At 39.0% G+C, this 20,588-nt stretch overlaps 1 long non-coding RNA gene across 2 annotated transcripts in view; it reads left to right on the top strand.

The window, feature by feature from the left end:
* LOC118675283 overlaps positions 1-17,375 on the top strand; it is a 39,906-nt gene extending 22,531 nt beyond the window's left edge. For both annotated transcript variants that reach the window (XR_004973855.1, XR_004973854.1), the window contains exons 3-4: positions 3,140-3,292; positions 17,242-17,375. This is a non-coding gene — a long non-coding RNA (uncharacterized LOC118675283). The remainder of the gene's footprint in view (positions 1-3,139; positions 3,293-17,241) is intronic.
* The last annotated feature ends 3,213 nt before the right edge of the window (positions 17,376-20,588 follow it).

Consider the following 20,588-nt stretch of genomic DNA (forward strand, 5'->3'; position numbering starts at 1 on the left):
TCCATAAACAAACACCATCTTCTCTTTCTAAATGTTACTGCAACCCAAATTGCATTTTTTAGGAAGGTGAGAGAAAAACTCACACCTGAACCTACCCAAACCAAATCAAAATGTTTCTTAATGTGGACACTAATGACCAAGTGGAGAAAGACCAGAATCTTTTCCCTCGATTAGGAGTTTTAGTAGAGTGTCTCATTTTAATTTATGAAGTGTTCATTTTTAAATCATGTTCTTTTAAAGCTGGAAATTTGATTAATACAAAAGTATCACTTGGGGCATTTTCTCCCTCTGAGTTCTCATAGCATCTTGTATGCTTCTTAGAATGTTGGCCCACTACGGTAACGACTTGCTCTCTTATCTACGCCTTTTCCAAACTGTGAGCTACAGGATTCTAGGCTTGTGTTCTCGTTGTCCTTCTTTCCCAGCACACTGCATAGTGCCTGGAAAATGGTGAGGGAGGGGACCCTCAGTGGTCATTGAACAAACACTAATCAGGTCTCTGCCAAATACTTGGTGAATTCTTTCCATCTCTTCTTTGAAATGTCTCTTTAAAACGTTTGATCCTGGTGTTCAGTTGAATGTATACATCATATGCTCAGTTTCCTTTTTGATTCCTGGAAAAAATTTACATGCCAAGTGAGACCACATATAATTTTCTCTAAGATTTCGGGGATTGGATAGGTATTAGGAGAACAAGTAATTTAAGTCTTACCTCAATAACCAATTCAAAAGTAGTAAAATATATCAAAACAAACAAGTACAAAACTGTTGGGAGAACAGATAATGTCCTTTATACTTGTAATATGGCAGAGTACGTGCTGTGGGGGATACATATGAAGAGACAGCTAAGTACTATATATCTTCAAGTAAATTAAAATGACTTTAGCCAGAGGGAAAGGGGGATGAGGGAGGCAGAAGTGGACAGAGGGGGGATGAATGGGGATGTAAAGAGACTTGACTTTGGTGGTTGACCACACGATGCTGTATGCAGATGTTTTGATTTGTACACTTGAAACCTGTATGGTTTTGTTAACCAATGTCATCTCAATAAATTCAATTAAAATGACTTTAGAACATTTTTAAAAAAATTTATTTTTATTGATTTCATAGAGGAAGGGAGAGGAAAAGAGAGATAGAAACATCAATGATGAGAGAGAATCATTGATTGGCTGCCTCCTGCACAACCCACACTGGGGATCAAGCCTGGAACCCGGGCATGTGCCCTGTCTGGGAATCAAATCATGACCTTGTTCATAGGTTGATGCTCAGCCACTGGCCAGGCAACTTTAGAACATTTTTATGAAAAAGTGGGGGAAATGTGAACTGTTTTAGAGTGAAACTTCATTAACTATATGGTTGTTGATTTCATAAAATTACTCTCCCTCAGGATTTGTAGGAGGTCTTTACTTGTAGTTTTTCCTTCATCTATTTTCACGGTTGGGCATCTTCTTATCACAGGCTTTCCCCAGAATTCTGTCCAAAACAATTAATTTTCCTTCTAACTGAATTACCTTTGTAAGTACTGCATCAATTTTTCTGCGTGTTTTTTTCCTGCACATATGCTGATATCCTCAACATCTGCCAAGGCTCCTAAAACTTAGCTCATCTCCTCTGCCCAAATACCTTTCTCTCTTTAAGCTATCTACAGATGAGGTACAATGACAAAGAAGATGAGATCAAACTAATAAAGAAGAGGTCATGGTACATTGTTTTAATGATAAATATGTTGAAAACTATTGTGAAAACTATAATACTACAAAGATTATTAATGGCAGCAGTCATAGAGATAATTTTCTGAAATTTCCTGTTTATATTCAGAAAACTATCTGTGCTATGGAGATTATTCAGATCTAGTTCTGCACATTTAAAAGAGAGGTACAAATAATAACTAGGAACAATGAAATGATAACATTTTCCCCAATAAAGCAGGTGTCTGGGGTCAATATGTATTCTATCTAATGGCCTAAATTTTTTTTAAAAAAATATTTTATTGATTCTTTACAGAGAGGAAAGGAGAGGGATAGAGAGTTAGAAACATCGATGAGAGAAACATCGATCAGCTGCCTCCTGCATACCCCCTACTGGGGATGTGCCCTTAACCAAGGTACATGCCCTTGATCAGAATAGAACCTGGGTCCTTTCAGTCCGCAGGCCGATGCTCTATCCACTGAGCCAAACCGGTTAGGGCAGATGGCTTAAATTTCTACATCTATAGAACATCACAAAAGTTAGTCTATATATCAGTAATGTTTATATCATAGTTCATATAATGGCCTACAAAGTCAGAGAAATACACAATCACCATTAAAAGCTGTCAAAGAAATATTAAGTATATGAAGGGTAATATCCCTATCATTTGGATCATTGCTTATTTAGTATAATTCATTCCCTTAGAGAACTGGATATTTGGGGTTTCATTAACACATTCAATAAATATTTTGTCATTTGAGGACAAGCATTTGTATATGGTGTTGGAGTATTATGGAATATCTAGAAAGAAAATTTCATGTTAATTTATTTTATTGCTGACAATATTGGCTAACAGTCAGGAGGCATATTACCACTAAATTGAATATGTCATTTATGAACAAAAGACAATTGGGAATTGATTTCCACCTTGCATAGGGGGAAGAAATCTACTCTTTTTCTCAGCTGTCTATTATCTCTGAGACATTTTATGCAATGATAATAAAAATCAATAGGACACACACTGAGCTTGGAATACTCAGCAATAATTTTTCCAATCAGAGTTCTGCCGAATGAAATGAAAGAAGCTCATGACATCTGGTACCCTGTACTCGTTCCTGGCTTCTGTCGATGCTGTGGCCTGCAGATGGGAGCTGGCTGCTGTGTTTTGGCTTTCTTCGAACTTATAATGGGAATTATAAGTTCCCATTTTTTCTTATTATAAAAGCTAATAATATTTAAGAAATATATTAAAAATAAAAAAGAAGAATATAAAAAGTCTACTATTCCTGAAATAAGGTAACATAGACTTTCCACATTATTACATACGTGATTTTTATATACATCATTTATGCACACATTGTTTTTAATGAGAATAGACTATACTGTAATCTGCTCTTTTGTTGTTAATTTACTCACTCAAGCCCTTACCTAATTGTTACTCTGCTTTCAGGACTGTTGCCATCAACGACTACATGACGCTCAGGCCACTACATTCTTATGCCTGTCCCTTTTGTACAGGCAGATTCTAATGCTTGATGGAGTCACAAAGTATCACTGTGGGAAAATGACCAGTGACTTCAAGATTTCAGGACCTCCAGGAACTGTAAGGAGAACTGGATAAATTGCATTTGGTGGGTTACTTGGCAGTTGATTTGCACAAAAGATGCCATGGGATATGGTGAAATAATGTGTTCTACTTGGGGCAGGCATGCTCAGAATAAAAACACACTAAGCTCTAATCTCAGTAAGGCGTCATAGGAAACAGGACAGAAGTTCAATGGAGTACCTCTCTTGGCCTTTTAATATATAGTCAGTAAAGCATGTTAAAGAATGGCTTCACATGGAGAAAAGCTGCTTTTTTAATACAGCTTTAGAGGCCTTTATAAGATAGCTAGAGGCCTGATGCACAGGATTGGTGCCCTGGTGGGGGCTTGGCCTGCGGGGATGGGCCGCTGTGGGAGCACTGCTCATCCTGGTCGACCGAGTAGCTGTGGACCTGCCCTCTGAGTGGCTGCTCCCACTGTGGGAGCACCACTCATCCCAGTCAGCCCAGCGGCACTCTGACCATCAGGGGGCAGCTCCTGCATTGAGCATCTGCCCGCTGGTGGTCAGTGCATGTCATAGCGGCTGGCTGACCAGTTGTTCTGGTCATTCTGCTGTTTGGTTGCTGGGCTTTTATTATATAGGATATGGGAAGGTTGTATTTAACTACAACAAAGTAGATTCTTATAACATTTTTTCTTATTATAAAAGCTAATGATATTTAAGAAATATATTAAAAAATAAAAAAGAAGAATATAAAAAGTCTACCATTCCTGAAATAAGGTAAGATAGATTTTCCACATTATTACATACGTGATTTTTATATACATCATTTATGCACACATTGTTTTTAATGAGAATAGACTATACTGTAATCTTCTCTTTTGTTGTTAATTTAGCAATGGATTAGTATTAATGTTAATGAAAACATTCAATAATCATCATTTGAATGTTTGCTGAGAATTAATTAGTTTTACTAATAGATCCTGATTATATAATCATTCCTTTGGTGATAATCATTGAAGTTTTTTTTTTTTTTCTACCCACCACCCACCTTCTCTCATTTTCTTAATTATTTTGGAGTTAAGTCATGCTAAAATGAAAATCATAACAGCTATGTGTGATCCCTACATGGTTATCCTCTTACATAAAATAACTAGAAAAATGAGTGGTGAATCTAAGGGTATGTACCATGGTGTAGAGATCAGCAGGACTCAATAGGGCTCCAGCATATAACATCTATTCTTTTTACTACTATCCCTTTAAACTTCTGCTGTGAACAAGTTATTTTGTTCTACAACTGGATGAAATCTTAAGCATGTCTCCTAGTCTTGCACAACCCCCTTAATTAATAAACAGATCCTTTTTTGACTTTAAAAAAAGTTTATATTTTAAAACCTGGAAGAATGTTATGGTCTAATGTGATCAGGTGTTCCTCCTGGAAGTAATTGCCATTCTTGATAAAATTCTCCAATTCTCTAATAGAAATTAATAAATTTATGAGCCCCTCCTAAAATTCTAATAGTGCTCAACCTCAGAAAGAACCTAATGTCATTTAACCAATCTCACAAAGAGCCTATAATATTTAACCAGCCATTGCATTATATTTCATCCAATTTAGTGACTACTGGACAGCTACTTTCCTCCCTAGAATGTCCCTCCCTGAGGAATTATCTGAATTATCATGACATAAGCTCCTTTCTTTGTGACAAATTTCAAGAAAAACTCCAACATGTGTTTATAATCAATTTCTCTGAGACGATATTTTAATAAACATGAGAAAGTTTTATCTGTGAGACTGAGTGGGGTTTATTCCAAGTAGGTAAATACAGATTAAAAAAATATCAGGCCTGGCTGGCATGGTTCAGTGGTTGAACGTTGACCTAGGAACCAGGAGGTCAGGATTTGATTCCTGGTCAGGGCACATGCCTGGGTTGTGGGCTTCATTCCAAGTAGGGGCCATGCAGGAAGCAGCAGATCAATGATTCTCTCTCATCATTGATGTTTCTATCTCTTTCTTTCTTTGCGCTGAAATCAATAAATTATATTTTAAAATCAGCATAATCTGCTGTTATTGAATAAAAAATAAAGGTCATGTGATCATGTTGTTAGATACAGAAAAAGCATTTAGTTAAATTCAACACTCATTTATGAAATGATTAAAATAAACAACAAAACAAACAAAAACTCCTTGCAAATTAGAAATAGAAAGGAATTTTCTTAATCTGACAAACAATATTTTAAAAGAAACCTATAGGAAAAATCATATATCATGGTAAAATATTGAAAATATTCTCTTAAGATTATAAACAAGATGATGGCGCTTTTTAAAAATTCAGTATTTTAATTTGGTCCCCAGCCAATAAGATAAAAAATAAATAAAAGTACAAGGATAGTTAAGAGGGAAATAAAAATTTTATTATTTGTAGAACAAGATGATTATGTTCAAGAAAAAAAGTTACTTCATTTAAAAACTCTTAAGTTAAATAATGATTTAAATAGTGTCACTATATTGATGATTATAAGTTTGTTTATATACAAGCAGGAAGTGGAATAGGAGAAAAAGCTTACAAGAAAAATATCTATGTATATAAAAGGCAAGTGACCAGAATGCCAGAATGATTGGAACAATTGATCGCTATGACGTGCACTGCGGTTGGCCAACCGGCCGATCAGGGGGTGATCCCCTTCCCCCCACCTCCCAGCCGGCCTGGCCGGATCAGGGGCGGGGCTGTCCAGCCAACCTTCCACATCCCCTCCACCTCCCCACTGCCTGGCCCAATTGGGCCCCCATGGGGGCGGGATGGCTGGACCCCACCCATGCACGAATTTGTGCACCGGGCCTCTAGTGTAATAATAAATCTAAATAGTAATGTGCAAAATATCTTAAAAATAGCAATTCACTAATAAAAGGTGAGTGTTTCTAATAAATAGATTAAGCTCTTTGGATATTCACATGAAAAAAATGATCTTGATCCTAACTCACAATACAGTATTTAAAGGGAAATGAAACTAATGAGAAAAGAAGTAGAAGTAAAAAATAAAGTACACCTAAAGCAAAGAATAAGAAATCACTCATTGAACAGGTTTAAAAGCAGAAGACATTGTAGAAGCTCATTAATAAACTTGAAAGTAATTGAAAGTATAGCAACTGGGACACAAAAAGGAGAAAAAACCCTGAAATTATTGATCAGACCTGGTGTTATAGGATGAATTGTGTCTGCCCTTCCCAAATTCATAAGTTGAAATACTAACCTCTGGTATCTTTGACATGACTTTAGTTGAAACGGGGATTATTGTAGATGTAATTAGTTAAGGTGAGTTCATATTGAATTCAGAATAGGCCTACAATACAATATGACTGATGCTCTTATGCAAAGGAGAAATTTAGACACATACACACAGGAAGAATGCTATGTGAAAATGGAGGCAGGAATTGATGTGATTCTTCTATAAGTCAAGAAGTGCTGGATGCTAGCAGACCACCTGAACACCAGAGAGAGAAATCTTCTTCACAGCCCTCAGGAGGAACCGATTCTGCAGACTCTTGACCTTAGACTTCTAGCCTCGAGAGCTTATTGTGAAACAATAAATTTCTATTGTTTACTCAGCACAACACCCTCTAGGTCCACCCATGCTGTTGCAGATGGCAAGATCTTAATCTTCTTTATGGTTGAGTCATATTCCATTATAGGTCAGACAGAGAAAAGCAAATGCCATAGAATTTCACTTATATGTGGGATCTAAAGAAAACAAAGGAACAAGCAGAGTAGAAACAGACTCATAGATAGAGAGAGCATCTGATGGTTGCCAGATGGGAGGGGGTTAGGAGGAGGGGTGGAAAAGGTGAAGGGATTAAGAAGTACAAATTGGTAGTTACAGACTAGTTCTCGGGATGTAAAGTATAGCATAGGGAATATAGTCAATAATATTTTAGTAAGTATGTATGGTGTCAGACTGATACTAGATTTATCCGTGTGATCACTTTGTAAGTTATATAAATGTCTAATCACTGGGTTGTACACCGGAAACTAATATAATATTGTATGCCAACTGTAATTGAAAAAAAATATTTAAATAAAAATTTATTGTTTAAGCCATCCAGTTTATAATACGTTGTTAGGGCAGCCACAGAAAATTACTATATATGCAACCCCTTCTTAAAAAATCAAAAATAAAACTATAATTTTTAAAAGTGGTCAGAAACAAAAGATTCATTCACAGATCATGCTAACATTATTTATGCAACAAAGCTAGACAAAAATATATGTTACAGGAGGTATTGCCAAAAAGTCTGAAGTTGATGCAAATGACAAGAACTTTATTTTTTAAAATATATATCATATACGACTGTCAGCTGATTTTTCAACAGAAATTTTGCAGACCAGAAGGGAGTGGCAAGAAATATTCGAAGTGATGAATAGCAAAGACCTACAACCAAGATTACTCTACCCAGCAAATCTATCATTTAGAATTGAAGGTCAGATAAAGAGCTTCACAGACAAGAAAAAGCTAAAAGATATCATTACCACCAAAACAGTATTACATGAAATGTTGAAGGGCATTCTTTAAGAAAAGGAAGGAGAAAAAAAATAGATAAAAAATATGAACACTAAAATGGCAATAAATACATATCTATTAAAAATTGAACCTAAAAATCAAAATAAACGAACAAGGAATCTAATGAACAAAATAAACTGATGAATAAATCTGAGGGACGAAGGGGGCAGGAAGAGATTAACTAAAGAACATATGCATATGTGCATTACCTATGGACACAATAGGGTGGTGAAGGCCTGGGGTGGAACTGGAATCAGGTGGAGGGAGGCAAGTGGGGGGGCGGGTAATAGAAGGCATCTGCAATACTTTCAACAATAAGATTTTTTTAAAAATATATTTTATTGATTTTTTTACAGAGAGGAAGGGAGAGGAATAGAGAGTTAGAAACATCGATGAGAGAGGAACATCGATCAGCTGCCTCCTACACACTCCCCACTGGGGATGTGCCCACAACCCAGGTACATGCCCTTGACTGGAATCGAACCTGGGACCCTTGAGTCCGCAGGCCGACGCTCTATCCACTGAGCCAAACCGGTCAGGGCAACAATAAAATTTTAAAAAAATAGATATCATAATCTATATATATAAAGAGCCAGGGGCCGTCACATCTGAAACAACCGAACAGATGACCAAACAGGCTGAGTGGGGCAACCAGGCTGGCAGAGGCATTAGTGAGGGACGACCAAACAACTGAACACCAGGCTGCGTGAGGCAACCAGGCCAGCAGGGGGGTTAGTGAGGGACGACCAAATGACTGAACACCAGGCTGCTTGGGGTGACCAGACTGGCAGGGGTGTTGGTGAGGGACGACCAAACGACTGAGCAGCAGGCTGCGTGGGGCGATCAGGCCGGCAGGGGTGCCAGTTAGGGGCGATCAGGCAGGCAGGCAGGTGAGCAGTTAGGAGCCAGTAGCCTGGATTGTGAGAGGGATGTCCGACTGCCGGTTTAAGCCTGATCCTGGGCTTAAACCGGCAGTCGGACATCCCCCATAGGGTCCCAGATTGGAGAGGGTGCAGGCTGGGCTGAGGGGACCCCTGCGCCCCATGCATAAATTTTGTGCACCAGGCCTCTAGTTGTATCATAAAAATATTTAAAATTACTTTTGTTTGGTATGTTTCTTTAAATGAAGAAAGCTTTTCAGTGGATAGAGTGTCAGCCTGCAGACTGAAGGGTCCCAGCTTTGATTCCACTTAAGGGGGCACAGCCCAGTTTGCAGGCTTGATCCCCAGTTGGGGGCGAGTAGAAGGCAGCTGATCAATGATCTCTCTCATCACTGATGTTCCAATCTCTCTCTCCCTCTATCTTCCTCTGTGAAATCAATAAAAAATATATTGAGGAAAAAAATAAAATTAACAAAGAGCTTTTAAAATGGTGCTGAGATAAATGACACTCACTAGGAGCAAAGTGTGAAGTAAAGAAATGTCATTTATCATTAAGTGGTTTTAACTATTAGGATTTTGCATTTTTCTGGCTCCAAGACAGCAAAATACCACATCCAAATGTTTTAAATGGAGCTCAAAATATCTTTAGATTATTGCAGGAGGAGCTGTGAAATTCAAATTTCCTCCTTGTGCTTCTCTGGTGTTTCCGAGGAATGGAATTGGTGGGTGAATTTTTATTAAGATGCCTTTTGAGTTTGAGGCATTTCACAGTGAGTTATTCAGAAGGCTCATTGTTACCCTTTACCAGCTCTCATTTGTACTTTCCGGGTCAGGGACCAAAACAGAGGATGCTTTGCGAGTCAGAGTGACTGCGCCATAAAAGATGTTAAAGAGGCAAAATTGCATGCTGGGTGAATCTTTAACTTAATTAGATACTAGGACTTAAAGGGTTTACTTTTGTGCCTAAAAAGTAATACAACGGCATACTCATGTAGAGCATTCATTGACTACCCAGTACAAGTTTTTTCCCCTGAGATAATAAAATTTTAGAGGGGAAAAATAAATACACCCTTTTCTTGGAAGCAATATACGTGCATATATTCTGCAGAATAGTGAAGCATGTGCATTTCCATCTGAACAGGACCTACCTGCTTTTAAAAATATCTCACTGATGCTTGCAATTTGAGACTGCCATTTTCAAATGGCAATCGCTACAGGCCATTCATCTTTGTGGGCAGAAAAAGATGTTCTTGCATCTATTTTCCCCTGAAACTGGCTGGCATCCCCCCCCCCCATTTTTTCCTTCTCATAGTGAAATTGAGAAAAAGGAGTTTATGAATTTCTGCTGAACATTTCCATTTGTGCCATTTTTAACTCTATGAGACCATGTCACAGTGAAACTACAGAGTATTCCGAGACGCTTTTCTAAATAGATTCACTTGACAGGTGCTTTTCTACTGTCCTTGCTTCTCTTGATCACGCTGCCTTGAATTACAGCATTCTGGAGTATTGGCCCAAATCTGGCCTACCATCGCAAGTAGATACGTGGCTGGTCTGGGTGTTTTGAAGCATTGCTGATGGAAACTCATACAAGACAAAGGTCAGAGGAAAGTTATTCAGTGACTCCACATGAATTTACTGGGAATTTACTAGGCAAATGACTATCCAAGGACACATGAGAGGTACAAAGACAAATTAGCTTAGAAATTGATGTAAAGGTAGGATGACAGATTGTGCAGGTTGAATCCCAATGAGACTATCTGTAGTGTCGGATTTTCTGCTTTGGACTGAAAAATGCCTTGTTATGTCTGCCGTGTGACCTCACCTGGTTAGCATTTTCAAGCGCAGTGACTCTGCTGAATATTTTCCATTTAGTCCCTCAAGTTCCACGTTTGAATCTTTTCCTACACTATGCCCCAGGACGCTGACCTAGACCATAGGGTCCCTTGTCCTCTGGATTCAGGCTGGATCCAACCAATGGGAAGCACAGATAGAGAGTGAGGTTTGCTTATGTTATTTTCCAGGCTCCCTCCCTGGGTATTGGCTGCCTCCCTCTACTGGAGGCTAGAGTTTCTCTCAGGAATTTGTCTCCATACAGATGCCCTTTGCAAGTTTGTCACCTCTTCCCACTCTCTTCCCCTTCTGAGAGAGCCTAAGACACTGTTACGACCAAACGACCGGAATGACTGGTGGCTATGACATGCACTGACCATCAGAGGGCAGACACTCAACACAGGAACTGTCCCCTGGTGGTCAGTGCACTTCCACAAACAAACTCCCGCGGCCAGCATACCTCCCCCAGTCCTTCCCCACAGCCGGCCGGTCACCCTCCCACGGTCCCTCCCCTGGCCAGTCCCCCCCTCCCCCGCTGGACGGCCAATCTCCCATGGTCCCTCCCCCCAACTGGCCAACCTCCTGTGGTCCCACCTCCTGTCCCTCCCCCGGGCCAACAGGTCCCAATCAGCCCAGCCCCAATTGGCCTGGTGCCGATTGGCCCTGATCGTTGACCAGGCCTACCTAGGGACCCCACCCGTGCACAAATTTGTGCACTGGGCCATATATATGTATGAAAATTACCATATATATGTATGAAAATTACCATATATATATATGGAATTACCATATATATATGGGAACATAGACACAGGCAACAGTATGGTTATAAGGAGAAAAGAGGGTGTGGGAAGTGGAAGTGGGCAAAGGGGAGATCAATGGGGACAGAAAAAGGCTTGAATTTGGGTGGTAAGCTAGCAATGCAGTATGCAGGTGATGTTTTCTTGAGTTGCACATTTGAAACCTGTGTTTATTAACCAATGTCATTCCAACAAATTCAATAGAGAATAAAATCTTTTCAAATTACTCAGTTGCAGTGTGGCATCTTTTCTTTCCAGGACCCTACCTGATATAAAAACTAAACTATGGTTTGGATATGTGCCTATGAAACCCATGTTTTGATGTTAGTAGATTTGTAATTATCCGCCCAAGGATTCCATGGCGAAGAAGATGCAGAAATGTGACTGTGACTTTAGATACTTGGTTCATGGATCATTGAATACTCAGTGACTGCAGAAAAGAGCTAGGCTGACATTGTTCACATTTTTCCTCAAAAGCAGAGATTCATCAGAAAGAGATTGGGATGATTTAACATCATGGAATGCTCCCTGGTTTATGCAACTACAGTAGAAATGTTAAAAATCGGTGGTTTGTGGCCCTGGACAGGTAGCTCGGTTGGTTAGATAGAGCATCATCCTGATACGCCAAGGTTTCTGGTTTGATCCTGGGTCAGGGCACATACAAACAAGAAGCAAACAATGCATGCATAAATAAGTGGAACAACAAATCTCTCTCTCTATCTCTAAAATAAATAAAATAAAAAATAGATGGTTTGCCATGTGAATTTTTAATGATTTTCCGGGTTTTAAAGATAGGGGATGAGGTGTGTGTGTGTGTGTGTGTGTGTGTGTGTGTGTGTGTGTGTGTGTATGTGTGTGTGTATACAGAGTAGTCACAGGGATTATAGTTTATCTGAGTCCCAGTTGTTGGTATGGAAACATAAATATCTATTCTAGTAAGATGCAGATATATGCTCTGTTGTTTGACATCTTGACCAAAATATTTCCCAATTACTGGTACAATGAGAACAGAATGGACCATCTGTATGAGGGCAAGGTGAACAGGTTTAAGGACTTCCTCTCTTCTTTTTAACTCATTAATAAAATGATAAATTGCTAGCTAGAAAGAAAAAAAAATAATCCAAGGAGGATGTTGAAAAGAGGCAATTTTTTTTTCTTTTTTTTTTTAAGTTCCTCGAGAGCAGGAAACATTTCTTAGTTTCTTTGTTCCTTAGCACTTAACCCAATTCTTTTTTCTTTTTTTTTTTTTTTTTTTAATATATTTTTTATTGATTAAGATATTACATATGTATCCTTGTCCCCACGTTACCCTCTACCCCCCCCCCTACCCCCGCTCATGCCCTCACCCCCCCGTTGTCCATGCCCATTGGTTAGGCCTATATGCTTGCATATAAGTCCTTTGGTTGATCTTTCCCCCTTACCCCCACCCTCCCCTACCTTCCCTCCAAGTCCCGACAGTCCAATCAATGCCTCTCCGTCTCTGGATCAGTCCTTGTTCATCAGCTTATGTTGTTCATTATATTCCACAAATGAGTGAGATCCTGTGGTATTTATCCGCTCTCAAGTTCCATCCATGCTGTGGCAAATGGTAAGAGTTCCTTTTTCTTCTTCCTCTTCTTAAAGAATACCTTCAGCATTTCATATAATGCTGGTTTGGTGATGATGAACTCCTTTAGCTTTTTCTTATCCGTGAAGCTCTTTATCTGACCTTCTATTCTGAATGATAGCTTTGCTGGATAAAGTAATCTTGGTTGCAGGTTCTTGCTATTCATCACTTTGAATATTTCTTGCCACTCTCTTCTGGCCTGCATGGTTTCTGTTGAGAAATCAGCTGACAGTCGTATGGGTACTCCCTTGTAGGTAACTGACTGTCTTTCTCTTGCTGCTTTTAAGATTCTCTCTTTATCTTTTGCTCTTGGCATTTTAATTATGATGTGTCTTGGTGTGGTCCTCCTTGGATTCCTTTTGTTTGGGGTTCTCTGCGCTTCCTGGACTTGTAAGTCCATTTCTTTCACCAGGTAGGGGAAGTTTTCTGTCATTATTTCTTCAAAAAGGTTTTCAATATCTTGCCCTCTCTCTCCTTCTGGTACCCCTATAATTCTGATGTTGGTACGCTTGAAGTTGTCCCAGAGGTTCCTTACACTATCTTCATATTTTTGGAATCTCTTTTCTTTTTTCTTTTTCGGTTGGGTATTTTTTGTTTCTTTGTATTTCAAATCTTTGACTTGATTCTTGGGGTCCTCTTTTCTGCTGCTGGATCTCTGTAAATTATTCTTTATTTCAGTCAGTGTATGCTTAATTTCTAGTTGGTCCTTTTTCATGTCCTCCATGGTCTCCCTATACTTATTGAGGGATTCATTAAATTTATCGGCGGTTTCCATAAAATTCTTGAAAAACCTTATAACCGTGGCCTTAAACTCTATATCCAATCGTTTGCTTTCCTCCATTTCTGCCATTTGTGACCTGTTTCTTTGTCTCCGCATTTTGGCAGCTTCCCTGTGTTGATAGAGTGGCCCTGTGCGCCAGGTGTCCTGTAGGGCCCAGTAGCTCAGCCTCCCCAGTTACCTGGGGTGGACACTCTTGGTGCACTCTTGGTGCCTTGGTTGTTGTAGAATCACTGGGAGGAATTGACCTCCAGGCCAATTGGCTGTGAGAATCAGCTGTGTCTAAAGTGGGAGAACTTCTGTGCTGAAGACACCCTTCTGGGGCAAGACTCGCTTCAGTGGGGCTTTGGTGCTCACTGAGTCTGCTCCCTGAGTGCGTCCCTTATGGATCTGAGGAGTTGCAGTCTGGATGGACCCCCTCTGACCACTGGGTACAGTGGCTCCTGGATCTAGGGAGGTGCTAATTCAGCCTCTGCCTGAGGCCACACAGCAGGAGCCACGAAGAGGCTCAGCTGTGAAGCAATGCAAGCCTCTGCGGGGCCTTGGGCCTTCTCTTGGAAGTTCCAGGTCTGCCTGGTTCGGCTGCAGTTAGGTACATTCACATGCAAAAGCCTCTGCGGCAGCCTGGGTGGGGCGGGGTCTCAGGGAGTCAGAGGGCGGAGAAAGCGGCCATGGCCGATTCTCCGCCCGGAGTCGCGCGTCTCAGTGTTCCGGTAACGGCTGCAAGCACCTCTGAGGGAAAGCCGCCCTCAAGTTCGCTCGCTGCCGGACAGACCAGTTTCTCCCCGTATGAGACCTGGGTCCCCAGAGACTTCCCGGAACCGGAGTTCAGAGCCGTCGGGAGTTTGTGATTCAAAAAGTCAGCCGCGTCCTCAGGCGCCACCCCCTTTCTTCGCGCGCGCGCCGCTGTACCTCTGCACTTCACCTCCGCAGCGCCTCTGGCTCTCAGCGTGCTTTTCTTTCCTTCTAGTTGTGGAATTTACACTCAGCCAGCCTTCCTGTTTTTCTGGATGATGTTTGCTCAGTCCTTTGCGGTAATTTTCAATTGTTGTATGAGGCGATAATTTCCCGGTGTTTACCTATGCCGCCATCTTAGTTCCACTCCCTCTTTTTTCTTTTTTTTTTCTTTGCAGTGCTATTTTTTATTTTATTTTAATTTTTTTTATTTTAATTTTTTTTATTGCTTAAAGTATTACAAAGGGTATTACATATGTGTCCATTTCCCCCCCCCCCCCCCCCCGCCCTAGACAGTCCCCTAGCCTCCCCTATCCCTCAGTGTCTTATGTCCATTGGTTATGCTTATATGCATGCATACAAGTCCTTTGGTTGATCTCTTACCCCCCTACCTCCTGCCCCCCAACCCTCCTCGGCCTTCCCGCTGCAGTTTGACAATCTGTTTGAGGCAGCTCTGCCTCTGTATCTATTATTGTTCAAAAGTTTATAATGGTCTCTATTATCCATGAATGAGTGAGATCATGTGGTATTTTTCCTTCATTGACTGGCTTATTTCGCTTAGCATAATGCTCTCCAGTTCCATCCATGCTGTTGCAAATGGTAAGAGTTCCTTCCTTTTTAGAGCAGCATAGTATTCCATCGTGTAGATGTACCACCGTTTTCTAATCCATTCATCTACTGATGGGCACTTAGGCTGTTTCCAGATCTTAGCTATGGTGAATTGTGCTGCTATGAACATAGGGGTGCATATATCCTTTCTGATTGGTGTTTCTGGTTTCTTGGGATATATTCCTAGAAGTGGGAACACAGGGTCAAATGGGAGTTCCATTTTCAGTTTTTTGAGGAAACTCCATACTGTCTTCCATAGTGGCTGCACCAGTCTGCATTCCCACCAGCAGTGCACAAGTGTTCCTTTTTCTCCACATCCTCTCCAGCACTTGTCATTTGTTGATTTGTTGATGATAGCCAGTCTGACAGGTGTGAGATGGTACCTCATTGTTGTTTTGATTTGCATCTCTCGGATGACTAGTGACTTTGAGCATGTTTTCATATGTCTCTTGGCTTTCTGAATGTCCTCTTTTGAAAGGTGTCTATTTAGGTCCTTTGCCCATTTTTTGATTGGATTGTTTATCTTCCTTTTGTTAAGTTGTATGAGTTCCCTATAAATTTTGGAGATTAGGCCCTTATCAGATATGACATTGGCAAATATGTTTTCCCACACAGTGGGTTTTCTCGTCGTTTTGTTGATGGTTTCTTTTGCTGTGCAGAAGCTTTTTATTTTGATGTAGTCCCATTTGTTCATTTTCTCTTTCGTTTCAAGTGCCCTAGGAGCTGTATCAGTGAAGAAATTGCTTCGGCATATGTCTGAGATTTTGTTGCCTTTGGATTCTTCTATAATTTTTATGGTTTCCTGTCGTACATTTAAGTCCTTTATCCATTTTGAGTTTATTTTTGTGTATGGTGTAAGTTGGTGGTCTAGTTTCATTTTCTTGCATATATCTGTCCAATTTTCCCAACACCATTTATTGAAGAGACTATCTTGGCTCCATTGTATGTTCTTGCCTCCTTTGTCAAATATTAATTGAGCATATTGGTTCGGGCCGATTTCTGGGCTCTCTATTCTATTCCATTGATCTATATGCCTATTCTTGTGCCAGTACCAGGCAGTTTTGAGAACAGTGGCTTTGTAATACATCTTGATATCTGGTATTGAGATCCCACCTACTTTGGTCTTTTTCAGGATTGCTGCAGCTATTCGGGGTCTTTTTTTTATTCCAGATGAATTTTTGGAGAGTTCGTTCTAGATCTCTGAAGTATGCCGTTGGTATTTTAATGGGAAGTGCGTTGAATTTATAGATTGCTTTGGGTAGTATGGACATTTTAATGATGTTGATTCTACCAATCCATGAACACGGTATGTTCTTCCATCTGTTTATGTCTTCCTCTATATCTTTTTTCAATGTCCTGTAGTTTTCTGAGTAGAGGTCTTTTACCTCTTTAGTTAAGTTTATTCCTAGGTAGCTTAATTTCTTTGGTGCGATGGTAAACGGGATTGTTTTTATAATCTCTCTTTCTGAAAGTTCACTATTGGTGTATAGAAATGCCTCAGATTTCTTGGGGTTAATTTTGTATCCTGCTACATTGACAAATTCATGTATTAAGTCTAGTAGCTTTTTGATGGAGTCTGAAAAGAGGCAATTTTTAAAAAAGTAAATCTATATCCAGGACATCATCAAGAAATCAGTATGTAAAAACAACATGATGCTTAAAAGAGGAATTACTATAAATTCTGCACCGCTCTAAGTATAGCAACAGGTATAACCATTTTCAAGGAGGGTATGTTCAGAGCTGCTTAGGCAGTAGTTCCCAGTGCCACAAGAAACAAAAAGGGCCATTTTGATAGGCAGAGAAAATATGCTTTTGGTCTCTCATGAAAGAGAGGACTATGGTTATTGATGATTTTCTGAGGAATGGTGAAGTGGCAAAGCATGTGTAACAGGTGACCCATTTTCTTCCTGTAAGTCTCTGATGTGCAGTGAGTAAACTTCTGAGAACTGACAAACTCATTGAAACTCCCATGTCTATTGATTTATGTAGGAAGAAGTTCTATTACCAGACTGAACTGGAAATATGAAAGAAATTAAAATCTTGGGAAGACAATGGACAGCTGAAGTTACAAGAAAATCTTTTATCTTTATGTTATCTCTCATGAAAAATAAAATAATTTCAACCAAGTTGATATAAAAATGGACTTTGATTTCCTGGTCTATGATTTATGATTCTAGGATAAGTGCCTGTTGAATGGGGTAGTCCATTTCATCAGCTCTGGGATAAAAGTTTGACAGGAAATGTGTTTACCTGACTGACCAAATGGACTGTTGAAATGAAATAGGAGACAAAATAAACACAATTATAAAAACCAAAACAAAATATGAATCTGGATCCTTTGGGAAGCCACCACTAAGACACAAAAAGGTAATAACATGGCTGATTGGGATCAATCTCTTGATTAAATGATAAGGTTGAGCTTCTGAGAGATCAAAGTTAAAGGCTTTTTGTTTTCATCAACCAGTGATTATTTCACAATAAGTAAATAGGCAACCTTCTATCCGTCTATAGAACGTTAGTGAGCTTGACCTAGAAATGGAACGGATCTAGTTGGCGCTGACTTTTCCTTTCCATAAACACTGTAATCATTCATGGAGGCATAATAAACTATATACAAAGAATAATTAAAGAAACTAAGGAGAGTTTAAATGAATAAATTAGCCTTATTTCTAAAGTGTATAATATTTAGGTGATTACTATCTGTGACCACAGGCTTAATCACTATCTTTTGAGAGTTTTGATGTCCTTTACAACTTCAGAACATCCCATAAACCCCAGACTTCTCACCTTAAAATGACAGAGTTTCCAACATCAGTAGGAAAATGGTATCATGGGGCAGCAATTTTACTACTGACTGTGACTTCACATAAAATGATATCCTTAAATATACTAGTATAATTATAATCAGGCAGGAGTTTAATTATATTTGTGTTTTAAGTTATAATATTACAAAAGTTCTATTTATAATTTTGCAAACCCGTAATGAACAAAATGTTCTAGTTTCTTTTTACATTCTGACAGAACATATGGTCAGAAAGGAGCTACAGCACAAAGCTGATTTTACTTGCAATTTATTTCTTTGGAGAGGTGCCATTTTCTTCAAGAAAATGATTTATCAATTTTGTCAGAAAGTATTGACTGCTCTCTTGAGCAACTGGTCTATTCTATTTTTTTATTGAAGTATAGTTGCCATACAAGATTATATTTGTTTCAGGTATACAACATAGTAATTCAACATTTCTATACCTTATAGTGTGATCACCATGGTAAATCTAGAATCCATCTATCACCATACGAAGTTATTAGAAGCTTATTGACTATATTCCCTATGCTGTAATTTACATCCCTGTGATTTACTTTATTTTAACTGGAACTTTGTATCTCTTATTCCCCTCACTTCCTTTTTTATCTATTCTCTTCACTCCTCCCCTCTGACAACAACCATCAGTTTGTTCTCTATATCTGTGAGTTTGTTTCTGTTCTCTATATCTGTGAGTTATTCTTATTTTATGGCTACAGTAATCCACTCTAACCCATGATTCAGCTATCTGATCTACTTGATGTAATCACGTTTCTTCTTTTACAGAGTAGAAATCTTGGGTTCTTATTCACGTTCTCATCTTTAGTCAATGGAAAAGTCCCCCAACATACATCTTGTTCATTATCCTCAATCATGGCTTCAGCTTATTTTTCTAAAATTCATGCTTTTTTCCCTTCATAATTAAATGTTGAAAATCTCACTGTGCTGGGTCTATTTTTGCAAGTCAATTTACATCCTTTCTGAAGCAAGCTGGTCTATAAATAAAATAGATAAATGATCGGTGAGTGGATAGATAACAGGAATCTAGAATTTAGTCTACATTCACCAGCAGAACCGCAAAGATGTGTGGTGCAGTGGAAAGTCTAATAAGCTACTTCACAGGAGAATTGATGCTTGGTTCTTACTCCACCCTTAACTGGCCTTGATGATTTAGAGAAGTCATTACATTTCTGTAAGCTTCAATGTTCTTATTTGTCAATAGGGAGAGTGATGGGGTGATGTGCAAAATTCATTCCAGCTTTCATAATATTATGAGACTGAAACATATCAGCAGCAAAACCTCCTAGAAAGCTCTCATGCGGAAGCATGCCATTGAGTATCACTACCATGCAAAAGTTATTGCTGTTTTCTTATTGCAACAGAGAAGTTTTCTTAGGTGGAAAATGGAGTTATCAGATGAACAACACTGCCTCCTGGTAGAACTCCCTGAACATTCATTAGTCTAAATCCATGGTCGGAAAACTGCGGCTTGCGAGCCACATGCGGCTCTTTGGCCCCTTGAGTGTGGCTCTTCCTAAGCCTTAGGAGTATCCTAATTAAGTTAACAACAATGTACCTACCTATATAGTTTAAGTTTAAAAAATTTGGCTCTCAAAATAAATTTCAATCGTTGTACTGTTGATATTTGGCTCTGTTGACTAATGGGTTTGCCGACCACTGGTCTAAATGGTCTCATCACTGTCATGGGACTAAGGGTGGAGCTGAGTCTTCAGTCTGATTATACGTTACTACAGGTACGAAAAGGTTGGTGACAGATTACTGACGAAATATGACAGAAATGATAGGAAAAAAACTTAGAAGCAGCCAATTATTACTAAAGATTACTTTTAATAAACATTTTGGCTTGTTTTCTACAATGTAAGAAATCCATCTTCATACACAAGTGTTTAATGTACAAGTTTCCATATTTAACATGTTTTCTTTTTTTAATTTGGTGGATTTTCCTTCTTTTTGTAAACTTAAAACTGCAAGACTAAAATATCCCTTATCTGGTAAATTTGTTCCTAACTATAAATTCGTAGGCCAAAACTTCCAAGGCCACTTTAGAATAGGAAGGAAAATGGACAGGTTTTGTTTGCCAATGCACCCATATCCCAGTTGTGAGTGTTGGCTACGAACAGCTACTAACTGTCTTTTTTGTGAATGGCTCTGGGTTGATAGGAGCCACTTCATCTCTCTGAAAAATACCCAAGGGGTTAGGCTATTCCCAGGTAAGCAGTAGCCAGAAAAAATAGAAAAATGATAGGGGTGCAACAAAGAGAAATAATATTGAAAATATTAATGGAATATAAGTAAAATTTTTTCTCTTGGTGCCAATTTTTAAGAGATTGATGTTCTTAACAAATAAAGGAATAAATACTACACTTCAGAAGAATTGATAGTTTGTGTAATCAATTTATCAATTTTTAATTCATTTTCATCAGCTACACTCTTCTTTCTGAAATGCAATACATTTTAGGTCACCAAAGACTTTATTATCCTTCAAGCAAAAATGAGGCATGAGGAGTTCAGTTTA

The sequence above is a fragment of the Myotis myotis genome, unplaced genomic scaffold (assembly GCF_014108235.1).
Source record: "Myotis myotis isolate mMyoMyo1 unplaced genomic scaffold, mMyoMyo1.p scaffold_m19_p_2, whole genome shotgun sequence".
Classification (NCBI taxonomy): Eukaryota; Metazoa; Chordata; class Mammalia; order Chiroptera; family Vespertilionidae; genus Myotis; species Myotis myotis.